This window comes from Muscardinus avellanarius (assembly GCF_963383645.1).
Source record: "Muscardinus avellanarius genome assembly, chromosome: 2".
NCBI lineage: Eukaryota > Metazoa > Chordata > Mammalia > Rodentia > Gliridae > Muscardinus > Muscardinus avellanarius.
Window position 1 is genome coordinate 142195625 of NC_137787.1, and position 12288 is coordinate 142207912.

Consider the following 12288-nt stretch of genomic DNA (forward strand, 5'->3'; position numbering starts at 1 on the left):
ATTAACTGGTGTTGCAGTGATGGGAGGGCCACCTCTGAGCCCAACCTTCTCCCCATGGCTGCCTGGAACATAAGCCTCTGCATCAGAGAAATCTGGCTTATTTTTCTCACTATTGTCAGCACTAACACACTGTCTAAGGGGCAGAGGGAGACATTTGACTCAGGCTGCAGGTTAGGACACAGACTTTCTACTATGCTTATCCCACCACATCGCGGCGAGAACGATGGATGTGATGGTCGTACAGCAGCCTGGGAGACGCAAGATGCTCCACAGTCCCAGGTTCTGCTCAGATATAATAAAGATGGAAAGCAGAGGAAATTGCTTTGCTCTGCTTGTGACGGGACAGCAACAGAGCATAGATGAATAAAAAGGATTCCCGCTGAAGAATGTTTAAGTGGCCAGCAAAGTCGATTCTTCAAAAATCTTAGGATAAATCTATGTAAGTCAAAGGTCTTGGTGGCAAAGATAGAAATCAGCTTTAGCCAGCCTAAGTAGAAGGGGAATCTTGTGGAAAGCGTTGCTGGGAAGGCTGGAGATGAAGCTTAGAAGGAAGGAGAGGAACTAAGGCGACCAGGCCCCTGACCCCATCCTATCGGTGCCCCAGGACAGCCCAGCTAGGGCAGGTTGCTACTGACCTTGACCATTCTACACTGTCCTGGGACGCAGCAGCAACCTCAGGGCCACCAGACACTGGCCCTCACCACCACCAGACACTAGCCCTCTCCACTGTCCCTGGGCCCCTGGGCAAAAGTGCCGCTACTGCCACAGAACAGATCTGAGCTGCCTTGGCTTATGGGCGTACCGCACACCAAACTCAGAGTCCTTGCCAAGCTTGGGCCACTTGTCCCCTTCATAGCTGCTGAGGATAAAACACACACACACACACACACACACACACACACACACACACACCAAACAAACAAACAAACAAACAAACACACAAACACAAAAAAAACCACCACATTTTCTTTCAGCCTTCCTAGTAGGCGATGCAGCCCCGACCTCCCAGCAACACTCACACGATGGCAGACTCCTCACACCTGGGAGAGGGCTCCGAGGACAGGAGCCTCCACAGTAGACTGCCTGGGCCGCCATCATTAAATCCCACAGCCTCGGCAGCTTCGACAACTGCCATTCACTTCTTACAGCTCCAGAGGCTGGAAGTTCAAGATGAAGTGTGGGCAGGACCTGTTTCTCCTGAGCTCTCTCCTGGGCTTGTAGACTCCGCCTTCTCTCTGTAGCCTTGCAGGCTGTCCCTCTGGGCACAAGCATCACTGGCGTCTCCTTGTGGGTTCAAATTTCCTCCTTTTAGAAGGACTCCGGTCAGATTGGGTCACACCCTCCCAGGGGCCCTGTTTTGACTGAATTGTCACTTAAAGGGTGACAACTACTATGTATGGATTAGGAGAGGACACAGCTCTGCCCTCAGCAGCCTGGCAAAGGGAACATGACTACTTCAATGATTAAAAGCAGAGACAGCAATGGGGAACAAAGTCAAATGTGTGCTCAAGTAGACAAGAGCCAGCTTTCACAGAAAAGCTCCTTGTCTCTGAACCCCTGAGGTTGCCAAGGGCGGTCAAGGACAGCAGCCTGGGTCCTCGCTTCTTACCCTCAGCAGCATCACGGAGATGCCATTACAAATGCAGAGCCTCAGGCCCCACCTCGGGCCTCCCGAGTGGGAGCCTGCACTTTCACTCCATCCCAGTGGAGCGTTTGCACCTCCCTATTGGAGACGCTTTGCTCTGGACACAGATGTAAGCAGCAGGAGTTGCTCCCAACAGAGGAGGGGGCACCTGAGGCTGCGTGTTCCCAGGGAGCAGAAAAGAAAGTCAGGTGTGATGGTGCACGCTTGCAATCTCAGTACCAGGGAGGCTGAAACAGGAGGATTGCAGGTTCAAGGTCAGCCTCAGCTACTTAGTGAGGCCCCGTTTCAAAATAAAGAATAAAAAGCTAGGCGTGGTGGCGCACGCTTGTAATCCCCTTGCTTGGGAGGCGAGACAGGAGGATCGCGCAGGTTCGAAGCCAGCCTCGCTGGCTTAAGAGACCCTGTTTCCAAATAAAAATATAAAAAAATAGGTGTCTGGGAGTGTAGCCCAGAGGTAGAAGGGTTTCCAGGAACCCCAGTACCACCAATAAATAAATAAATAAATAAATAAATAAATAAATAAGAAAAGAAAGAAAGAATAAAAAAAACTGGGCAGGGAGTATAGCTCTGGGTTCCAACCCCAGACCTAAATAAATAAATAAATAAATAAATAAATAAATAAATAAATATGGCTGGGAGTATGGCTCAGAGGTAAAATGCCCCTGGGTTAAATCCCTAGCACCAAAAAGAAAAAAAGAAAAGGAAGAAAGGACTGAGGATCTGGGGATATAGCTCAGAGGTAGTGCATACATATACTTAGGGTCTACAGGACCCTAATCAAATCAAATAACTACCCCCACATTGGTTAGCTTGGAACTCTCAGCCCAGCACCCAAGAAAGAAAGAAGTCTGAAAATAACAAAATATGGAATCAACTTGGGGAGATTAAGAGATTAGCTCAAAGCTCCATAGCAGTGCCTTGATCAATTTCAAATCTAAATTTTCTAATAAATGAATCAAGCCTTTTAATAAAAGATATCCGTACTACTGACTCAGGGGCCGCCACGTCCTGGGGCGTCACTATCAGATGGAGAGAAAGTGGCACGAGTCCAATTCCCAGGTGAGTCTGCACTCGGGGAGGGACCTGTGCTTGGCAGGATTTTGCAGTGCTTCTTTTGTTTCTCTATGAGCTCTGCAACCTCAGTGGAATGGCATAAGGTGAATCCATGCTCATGTGTGTCCACGCCAGAGGATGTTACCGATGTCAGCAAAGGCCAGAGCAGGGTGAGGAATAGTCCCCCTCTGCCTCCATCGGGAGGGCTTCACATCTGGGACTCATCATGGTGAGGCCAGGCTCTGCCTAAGGAGGGGTTTGGATCCTATTTGTCAAATACAATCTATAATTTTAGACTTCCAAGGAAATGACAAGGCAAAGCCTCAAGGTCACAATCATCTGCTCTGGAACTTTATAGAGATTTGCTTTTTTTTTTTTTTTTTCTCTCCTTTCCATTGTTTTTCTTGGAAAGCTGCCTTGGTATTAACTTGGAAAGTAAATAATTTTTCCCATTTTGGAATAGAAAATGGGATGTCATTTTATACCACAACCCTGATTGTGCCGGAGACACATCTGCTATTTCCTTCTGTTTTTTTACAGACCTTGATGACAGGGGATAGGAGGATGAGAAACCCAGTTTGAGAGAAGCCAATGAGGCCAGGATCCACTGCTCGGGCTGTCCTTCCGCCCGTTCTTTGCAGGCCTGATTTCTCCTTGCCCTGAGGATCTCAGTGTAAAAAAGAAACAGAGAGAAGCCCTTCCCAAACACCTGTCCACGCGGATACCCCCTCGGCCCACCACCATGGCTCATTCTATGTGTCAATTTGCCTGAGCCCAGTTCTTTGGTCAAACATGATTCTGGATATTTCTGTGAGGTGAAGGTGTTTGGGGATAAGATTTGCATTTAAACAGATTTCCACCTTGTAAGTAATCCCAGCATTTGAGAGCCTGAAACAGGAGGATAATGTTTGCAGACAGCCTCAGCCACTTCGCAACTCAGTGAGACCCTTTGCAACTCAGTGAGACTCTGTTTCAAAATAAATAATAGGGCTGAAGGTGTAGCTTGGAGGTAGAATGCCCCTGGGTCCCATACCCCCCCATCCCCCACCCACCCACCCCCCCCCCCCCCCGCAAAGGAAAAAAAAAAAAAACAGATTTCCTTCCTTGCTGTGGCTGGGCCTTATCCAATCAGTAAAAGGGAAAGCCTCCTCTGAGCAAGGGGGAATTCTCCAGCAGGTGGTCTTCAGACTTCACCTGCAACCTGAGCTCCTCCTGGTTGCACAGCAGATCACCCTTGTCAATTGCAGTTCCTCCTAGGGCCTCCAGCCTGCCCGCTATTCCCAAGAGACTTCCTGTTCCCATGAGCCCCTGTTCACAAAGGACTCCTGGAGTCTCCACAATGAACTGTGCCAACTCCTTAAAATAAATCTCTTTGGCCGGGCATGGTGGCACACACTTATAATCCCAGCACTCAGGAGGCTAAGACAGGAGGATCGCAGTTCACCGACAGCCTCAGCTACTTAGTGAGGCCCTTTGCAACTCAGTGGGACACTGTCCTGGGTATCACAGGCACCCCACACCCTAGATTATTTCCTCTACTCCTGGGAAGACCCTGATGGAAGGGAGGGAGGAATTACCGTGTGGAAAGGTTGCTAACCCACATCTCACTCCTTTAAACAGGAATTTAATAAGAAAGGGAATGAAGCATTTGGACTGACGCCTGTCTCCCAGCTCAGTGTGAGCGTAGTAGACGTCATCGGAGCCCCTTGCTCACAAAGGAAGCAGTATGCTGTAGGAGAAGTTGCTAAGCTGAAGGGTTAGCACAGAAATTACAGCCTACAGGTTAGAACAGGCTCATAAACAAACACCTGTTGTCCCAGTGACTCAGGAGGCTGAGGGAGAAGGATCGCAAGGTCAAGACTAGTCTCGGCAACTTAAAAAAAACTGTCTCAAAATAAAAATGAAAAGGGCTGGGGATGTAGCTCAGTGGTAGAGTGTTTGCCTAGCACGTGATTTGATCACAGACTGTGTAAAAACAAAACAAATGTGTGTGTGTGTTCATAAAAAAGTGCCTGATCAGAAGGATGGTCTGTTCTTTTGGGGTTTTTTGTTTTTGTTTTTGTTTTTTGCAGGTCTGGGGATGGAACCCAGGGGCATTTGACCTCCGAGCTACACCCCTGCCCTATTTTATTATTATTATTCTTTATTTTGATACCGGGTCTCACTGAGTTGCAAAGGACCTGACTAAGTAGCTGAGGCTGTCTGCAAACTGCGATCCTCCAGGTCTCAGCCTCCCGAAAGCTGGGATTACAAGCATGTGCCACCACGCCCAGCTTGGTCTGTTCTTTTGAAATGAAAAAATCAGTCAACCAACTTTCCCTGTAGCTTTCACTTCCAGAAAGGAAAAGCGGGTCCTCAAATCACATTTTGATCATTATTTGAAATAGTCAGCAGAAGCCTCAGGCTAAGGAAACAAACTAAGTTTGTCATATTCTGAAGTGTGAACAGGGCTGCGGGCTGCCAGGTATAGTGCACAGAAGGGACAACTAGATTTATCAGAAATTACCCCCAAAACAAATGAACCGAAATAAATGTTTTTCTCCATTATAGGAATATAGAAATTGACTCCATTAGATGTGGATTAGCAGGCTGCTGCATGTGGGAGATGGGAGAGGAAAGGCCTTCAGTAGAGAAGCATGGATTTGGAGGATTCTGAGTATGTTCACAAAGTAGCACAGTCAAGCGCCAGGTGTGTTCATGACATCCACGTTAGGAATCTATTGGCCAGTGATGGGACACATTGGCAGGTGCCTCCTGATAGGAAGCACCGACCAGCCCACATATCTGGAATCTAATCAGATGAGTAATGATTAGCCAAACTCTAAGTGGGGACAACCTACAAAGGCACTGGCCCATACGCCGCAAAAAATTGTCTATGCCAAAAGATATAGAGGCAGGCTCAGGAAAGGCTGCAAGCTGAAGACCAAAAGGTCTGACAGCAGAAGGCGACACACAGTCCTGGATTTTCTTTTGCTATAACATCCATTATTGGGCCACCCAGCAAAATATGTATAAAGGCCTGTATATTAGTAGATAGTATCTTAATATTGAGCCTCTAATTTTTTTGGTGGTACTGGGGGTGGAACCCAGGGGCTTTTCTACCTCCAGACTGTACTCTCAGACCTATTTTATACACTGTTTGGAAACAGAGCCTCACTAAGTTGCTGAGAGCCTCACTAAGTAGCTGAGGCTGGCTTTGAACCTGTGTGATCCTCCTGTCTCAGCCTTCCAAGTGCTGGGATTACAAGCGTGCAGCATCACGCCCAGCTGATTTCCTAATTTTGTTAATTATGCTACAACTCTGTAAGGAAATTATTTGTTTTTAGGAAATGTACACTAAAATATTTAAAAGTGAAGAGATACCATGTCTGTACCTTACTCTTGAGGGAAAAAGAAAAACAGTGAGGAAGAGAGAAAAAATATAGAAGAGTCTACCATGAATAAATTCAAGACTCTGCTAGTAGGAAGGAAGGAAAGAATAGATGTTGGACCACAAAACAAACACACAGACCTTCATAAGTGTCTTCTAGAGCTGGAAAAATGACTTGGATAAATTCTATACTAAATTATTAAAATATTCAATAAGATGTAACAAGACATCAGGTAATAATTTTTTCTGTGGTCCTGGAATTGCTAAGGGGCAAAAGAAAAGACAAGAAGCATTACCTCTCCCAAAACCCGAGAAATACCATACACTGGGGTTAGTTGTCTACTGCAGGGTCTGTGACAGGCACCACTTAATCTCCCCCTACACACCTCTCACCTGGTGACCGTAAGAAGAAGCTTGAGTGGTAAAGGCCTCAGCATCTTACCTCATATGGCATTCATGGAAAGAAGCTATTTCCTCTCACCTCTCAAAGCCAAAGGAAGAGAGAGACCCCATGAGATTCCACTGCAAAGACCAGGGGAGACTTCAAGGGGAGAATGACATCTTGGTCCCTGGTTGAACTTAACCCACTGCCCCGCTCTGGCTCTGAGAAACCGCGGTCACCTTCTCTACTTGGAGGGCGATGGGTCCTGATGGCGCAGTCAGCAAAGATTCCTCACTACATAGAAAGTTGTTTAAAGTCACTCATGGGAAATACAGACACCATCAGAAATGAGGTGTTGAAGAGAATCCGAAGTTAACAAGTGGAGCTGTGATGGTTGGGTCTGACCCCAAACTGGAAGAAATTGGAGGTGATTTGAGCAGTGTACCCCCTCTTTGTCCCAAGCCTCTTTACTCAGTTTATATATCCATCTGCCTTAGCATCTGCTCGCATATCTTATAATTTGCCCATCTATTATGTCTTCTTGCAAAGATGGAACAGGAACCTCATAGGATAGCTATTTCTGTTTTTCCTGTTAAAGCTGATGCATGGGAAACACTCAGTATTTGTTGAATGAATGGAAGAAAATGAGTGAAGAATTCTCTTGGGTCAAAACTGGTTTCTTAACCAAAGGCATCTTTTAGAGGTACCTAATCCTCCTCCCAGTGGTTTGTGAAGACTGGATTCCTTGGCCAATTTATCTTCAGATTGCATCCTCCATATCCAATTTAAGCGGGGATCTTTCCAAATCAATTAAATATAAGGATTCAATGAGAAAATGCATGTAAATGTAGCTAACACTGTTCCTGGACTTAATAAATTAAGTTTTCCCTCTCCTTTCCAATAAGCGCAGAGTTTGATTATACTGAAGGAGTGGGTCAGGGGCCTCCCTGATGAGTCCTTCTAGTGACAGGGACAAATAATTTGGGACAACAGCAGCAACTGGCCTCTCTTTATTTAAACAAATATATATATTTTTCACTTACATACATATATGTTTATGGGTATATTCACTTGTGCTTGCTCCTTGGCACATTTTAGCACTTATTGTCAAAACTCTGAATCAACATTAGAGGCCTCAGAGGCAAGAAGCAATGGCTTGTGCCCCTAAAACTGGCACAGTGAATTGCAGATTGACATGGTCTCTCGGTCCTTGAGACTTGGACCAGTAAAGTCATGTGGCAATAGCTGTCTTTAGTGGAAGGATATGCATATCTCTTCAAGCAGAGCCTGGAGAGATAATTTTTGATCTGATACATTTCTATTTTCTCCCTACCTTGTATTGAAACCATGCAAGTTTTCATAAAATCCTTCCGAAGGTCTTCTTCCATTTAGTTCCTGGCTATAATGTCACTTCAATTTCAACCATAACTTGGACTCCCTGAAGTAAGTATCTTGATAAAGTATCTGAAAACTTCTAGGGAAACAGATTTTTCACATGAGAAAGGCATCTTACTCTTATGTGTGCATTATCTTGTTTAATCTTCTCAAGGTATAGGGAATACCATTTTATAGATGAGAAAACTATGAACTACATACACTCAGAAAATGCCTCTACATCATTATATATTACCTTAGTAGTGCTTTCTTTAAAAAAAAGTCCCACAAACATGGTAGCTTAAAACAATAGAAATAAGCCAGGAGTGTGGTATACACCTGTAATCCTAGTACTTGGGAGGCTGAGACAGGATTGCCAGTTTGAGGACAGCCTCTGCAACTCAGTGAGACCCTGTTTCAAAACTAAAATATAAAAAAATAGGGATGGAGGTGTATCTCGAGGCATAACACTCCTGGGTTCAATCCCTAGTACCAAACATACACACACACACACACACACACACACACACACACTCACACACACACGTATCCTCTCACAATTCTGGAAACCAGAAGTCTTAAATCAAGGCTCTGAAAATATACACCCAAGTCCCAATCTCAGTTTTGTCTCAACATAACCATTCATTGATTTTCCCTCATCCATTCAACAAGTGCTTCCTTGGTGCCCTGTGTGTTGGCAGGGTGAGTGCTCCAGGGGGCACATGGACACATCGTTTTAGTCTCTGCCTCCATCTTCACGTGGCGCTCCTTTTGTGTGCCTCTGTGAGCTACATATTCCTCTCCAGTAAGACATCTCTTACTGGATCTAAGGCCCATCCTAAGTTTAGGATAACCTCACTTCTAGATCCTTAATCACATCTGCAAAGACCCTATTCCCAAATAAGCTCGCATTCATAGATACCCGAGGTTAGGACTTGAACATATCACTCGAGGGCCTCACAACCCACTGCAGTTACTAAGAAATGGCAAAGACAGGACCCAGACCCAACTCTGTCTGAATCCACGCTGCCTTCCCTGGTGCTCCCAGGAGAAACCAGCACAAGCCACGCTGGACACGTAGCCGACGTGAGGACAAGTGTCTTCGCTTGTCTTTTTTTAGTTTTATTACTAACTTTTTTCATAATTCATCTGGATTCACATGGAATATCAATGTCTCTTGTAAACTCTGAGTCCTTCTGAGGATTTCCTGGGAAGTCCGCGGGTTGTCATTCTGATGCCAAGTACAGTTTGCATCACCCCTCTGCCTGCGAGGAGTTGAAGCTATTCTCAGAGTCACAAGGCACAGCAACAGAGCTTGGAAGGAGAGCACCTAGGGAGCACTGCAGATGAGTCTGCTGCTGATGCAGAGAGTGGTGCTTTAGACTTACATAGACCATCTGAATGTATTCTAACAATAAGGATGCTTTGGGGCATTGTACAGTAAGAATATTCTCCGCAAGTCTGTGTCATTCCAACTCTGCACATCTCATGGAAAAGTTTGGCCCTTGCTCAGCTCCTGGGAGATGGCATAATGCCTTGGAATACCCTGCATGATAAGAGTGTCTTTGCTCACTCACCTGGGAACCTTGACTCCTCTACATAGTTTTTATGCTAACTCTGTGACTTATGATGGGGGCGTTGAGGCATGTGGCTCAACTTGATCTCTGAAGGGACTGTGGTAAGGCCAGCCACATGGGCAATTGGCCATGCCCTAGTGACAACCCCCTCCCAAAAACATCTCTGACACCAAGGTTCAGTGAGCTGTGCTGTTGGCAATATTTTGCATGTGTTCCTGAGAGAATTAATCATTGTCCATTTGTCATACTACTGGAAGAGGAAAACTAAAAGTTCATTTCTGGTCTCCTCTGGACTCCATCCTCTGTATCTTATTCAGTTATTGATGTTAATCTGCCTTCTTTTATTGTAATAAGCCATATCTACAATTGTTGAAGAATTGTTGAATTCTACGAGTCCCTCTAGTAAGTCAAGGAAACTGAGGCAATCTTGAGGACCCAGAAACATAAGAACAGTTGTCCAAAAAGTCCATTTTGGCTGGACGTGGTGGCGCACGCTTGTAATCCTTGTGCTTGGGAGGCAGAGGAGGATCACGTAGGTTCGAAGCCAGCTGTGCTGGCTTAAGAGACCTGTTTTTAAAAATTAAAAAAAGCATAAAATAGGTCTGGGAGTATAGCCCAGAGGTAAAATGGCTTCCAGGAACCCCAGTACCACCAAAAAACCCCAAACAAAACAAAAAAGTCCATTTTGTTTTAATGATGCATGGTTTTGCCAACATTCAATTCTTGCAAAATCCTGCTGAGTTATAAAATTCACTGCAATGAGGATTGATATTTCTATATTCATCTTCACATCTCCCTCCTCCCCTCAGTTCATAAATGAGACCTCATACATACAGAGTGCTCAGTGAAGATCAAATAAAAATAAATTTGAATTCTGAGACTGATGGAAAGTATCTGCTTTGCCAGAGCTGCCTCGTGGGCACGGGTGGGCATGGCTCTGGATGCTCCTCTGAACAGGAGCCCACCTGGCTATTTATTATCCTCTTGTCCCCCTGCACTTCATTTCCTAACATTTATAACAATCAGATATTATCTACTTAATTGCTTATTTGTTTGCCTTTCTCCCCAAACAAAGTAAGTTCAAGGAGGGCAAGGCTTGTATCTTTTGTTCTCTATAAAACCCCAGAAAGCAGGACCTTGTCCTTAGTAGGTTCTTAATATGTCATAACTGAATGATTACATGAATAAGCAGAAGGGCCAACAGTCTGAGGGTTACGCTTCAAGAAAAAGGCCCCCACCTCTCTGCACGTCATTGGAGAAAATGTCATTTGAGGGAAGCATGGATGAGGATGTAAAAAGGCTTCTGCGAGAGGCTGCTTTCCTTCTCAGTCCAGATGCTAAGACACAATTCCAGCCTTAGAAGGGAGCAGAAAAGCCCCACAGAGCGCAGCACTCATACACAGACTCAAGAGCATTTCTGCCTGGGGTCCTCTGGCTGAGCTCCTGATGCTCTTTGGATACTAGTTGCCAGGGCCTGAAACCTCAGTTCTGTTTGTCTAGTATGCCGTGAGCTCAGCATTGTTGGCAAAGGGAGGCAGGCGTCTCCTTAGAGGACTAGTCTTAGCCCTTGTTACTAAGATGGTTACTCTGAAAGTTATTTTTTCATAGAAGACAGGCTCCATGAGAGAAGACAGGCATCTTTACCTCTTGTCCCCTGCTGTATCCCAGGCGCCTAAGAGAGTTTGCTGAACAGATGCGTGCACGGAACATTCCTTAACCAACAGGCCAGGACAGGAAGTTCTGTGTTTTTGTTCCCTTGATTTTGATCAGCTCATGTGAACTGACACAGCCATCTCTGCGTGTTGCTGTCAAGCGGGTGTGACGGGCTCTCACCCGCCAGCTGGCATCCTCTTTTCCTGGTGGTACTGAAGCCACTGACGTTTGCCCTGTGACCTCCATTTCACTCTGCAGGTCCGCCCTCTGGTGGACACATTCTTTCTTCAGACAATAGACAGGCCCGTTGCGGTGTTCACGGTTGTGATGTTCACTTCCCAACAGCTCCCCTTGGTGACTATGTTCTGACACCCTAGTCACCTTGCTAAAAAAGGTGAACTGAAGCCTTGTATTTCTTGGAGAAAGTCCTACACAGTGTGTATTTCTTCATCCTTGTGGTAGAAATTATTAAAAAAAAAAGTACCAGAAAAAAATTGAAGAAATTTATAAAGTATGTAAGTGGTTGCCTTCAAGGAGCAGATACAAGGAGACCGGAAGACATAAATGTGAAGCAAGGAGCCACCATTGTTCACGGAGGGCAGTGAAAAATAATTTTTTTGTATGTGTGGTACTGGGGTTCCTGGAAGCCCTTCTACCTCTGGGCTACACTCCCAGACCTAATTTTACATTTTTTAAATTTGGAAACAGGGTCTCCTAAGCCAACGTGCGCAGCTGGCTTCGAACCTGCGCGATCCTCCTGTCTCTGCCTCCCAAGCGCGGGGATTACAAGCGTGCGCCACCACGCCCGGCTTAGTGAAAAATAATTTTTCTTCTAACTTCTGCATAGAACGGTGCCCGCTCCCTTGGGAGTTGTCCTTGGCAGAATTACTTTTGCTTCCCCTCCCTTTATCCAGCATTCTAATTCTAAAGAAAAACTACGAGTAAGACATTAAGAATAATCTTTCTTTTGATTTTTCAGAACCCAGAACACCCCAGATAAGATCAGAATGTGATGCTCTTTCGTCTTTAATTCTGTGCAGCAACTAGTGCAAAGCATGTCAGGGGCTGTGATGTTTAACTTGCAGAAAAAGAGATGGTAACTCACCTCAGAAGTGAAGGTTGATTGCAGTCCTCGGCCTGCATGATTCAGACTCTGCTCAGCACGAAGCCTTGCTGCCCATTATCTCCGACTCCTATTTTCTCTACTATAAACGCCCTTTGCATCCCGAGTACC